Here is a 2,295-nt window from a genome sequence, read left to right as displayed (position 1 = left end):
TGGTCCAGTGGCGAGAATCTTTGTCTTCTTGACATTGAGCCTTAGTCCATACTGAAGGCTGCAGTCCTTGACCCTTCGCAGCAAGTGCATGAAGTCCTCCTCAGTTTCAGCAAGCAGGGTTGTGTCTAGTGTCCCTAAAAACAGTGGCTCTGAACCTTGCCCTATTCTGAACCAACCTAATCATTTCTGGCACACCTGATCCCATTGCTACAATCACTGTGTCAATCTTATCAGATAGAGCTTTCCTCTTCTGTATTGATTGTCTACCCTTTGAAGCATGATGTCCTTCTCCAAGGACTGTTGTGAGAGAGAGCTTCAAGATCTTTGCCTCCAAGGAGCAAACTTGATTCACCCTCTCCAGAACAGACATTTGTTCTCTTGGCAGTCCATCGTATGTTCAATTCTTGCCTCTAGCAATAAAACTCAAAAGCATCGATTTTTCTCCTGTCACCTCTATTCATTGTCTAGCTCTCAAATGTATGGTAAACCATTGAGAAAACCATAGCCAGAATTGGGTGCATGTTGGTCTCTAGACTGATATCTTTGCTCTTTAGAAATAATCTAAAGTTAGATGAATCATGGCTAAAAGTAAATAGTATCATAAGGATATATATTTGTATTTTAGCAATTATGCAAAAGGAATTTGACTGTGTGGATCACAACAAATTGTGGCTAACATTGAGAACAGGAGGAATCCCAGAATACCTGATGCTCATGTGAAACCTAGACCTAAGCTAAGAAGCTTTTGTCTAAACAGAGCAAGGAAATAGTTCAAAATCAATAAAGGAGTGCTTCAGAATGTATCCTTTCTCTATACCTTTTCAATCTATATGAGGAAGAGATCATTTGGGATATTGAGCTTTATGAAGAAAAATGTGGCATCAGGATTGGAGGAAGATTCATTAACAAATTGTGTTATATAGCTCACAAAACTTTTCTCACCGAAATTCAGGAGGATTTAAAGCATATGCTGCTGAATGTCAAAGACTGCAGCTTTCAATATAGGTCACATCTCAACATCAAGAAACAAATATCCTCACCACCAGGCCAATAAGGCAATATCATGATAGATGAAGAAAGAATTGAAGTTATTATTAATTTAGCCTTTCTTGGTTCCACAACCAAGAGTCTTGGCACTAGCAGCCAGGAAATCAAAAGCCAAGTTGCATTAGAAAAATCAACTGTCAAGGATATCTCCAGAGTGCTAAAAAACATTCTTCATTATAACATCTCTATGAAGTAAGGAGCAGAATTAGTGGTACACATATAAAGTGCAGAGAGATTAAAACTATCTTCCCTTTGAAAAGAACACACATATAAAGTAGAAACATTTTGTGACTTCTTACAGCAAGTGTTGTTGTGTATCATGGAGTTGGAACAATCTCATAGCTGACCCTTCAGCAGGTTTTCAGAGCAGTTAATCACAAAAAGAGGAGATTGTTCATCTTTCTCCTCTGTAGCAATTGGTGGATTCAAACTTTGCATCTTTGAGTTGGCAGCACAGCTCCTCACCACCAAGCCACCAGAGTTCCCTAGTCTATTAAAAACCCTATTTGACTATTCTGCTTCATTTCTATCACTAAGTAAGTACCTGTTACCTTTGAGTCATGGTGATGTTAACATCTTTCAAGGTAGAATAAGAAAGAGTCAGAATATCATTTTTTAGTACCTGAAAGCTAGAGAAATAGTACCTTGAGTGAAGAAGTATATGAAAGATGAAATTTCGCCTTTCTACTGACATTGATCTTTTAGAATTTCACTACAACAGAAGAATGTTCATCATTCCACTTCAGAAGAAATTCATCCTACTTTGGAACATTTATTATTTGATAATCTCATAATAAATTAATAGGTAACCTACAATACTTCAAAAAAATCCACAAAACTACCGAAACACAAACAACTGAACCCATTGCCATCAAGTTTAAACTTACCCTTCTTTGGACTTCCAAGGCTGCAAATTGTACAAAAGGAGATTGTTCATCTTTCTTCTCCACTAATGTATTCAAAGCAGTGCAGTTCTCTATGGTCTATGTCACTAGAACTCCCTTTTCTTAAATAGCTCTATCTTAATAGAAAGGCATAAATAATTATGAACTCTCTTCCACCTATGAAGACAAGTAGTAACCTGTCTCCTGTCGATCTTTTCACTAGCCACTAGCCATTAGAATCCAAAGCCTCAAATGTAAACTTAACTTCTTGTTGTTGTTGTTGTTATGTGCCGTCGAGTAGTTTCCGACTCATAGCGACCCTATGCACAACAGCTCTAAACCCTGCTCTATCCTGCGCCAACCG

Source organism: Elephantulus edwardii, unplaced genomic scaffold, assembly GCF_000299155.1.
Source record: "Elephantulus edwardii isolate Elephantulus edwardi_28Jun2011 unplaced genomic scaffold, EleEdw1.0 scaffold00034, whole genome shotgun sequence".
Lineage (NCBI taxonomy): Eukaryota > Metazoa > Chordata > Mammalia > Macroscelidea > Macroscelididae > Elephantulus > Elephantulus edwardii.
Note: the sequence above shows the minus strand (reverse complement) of the source record.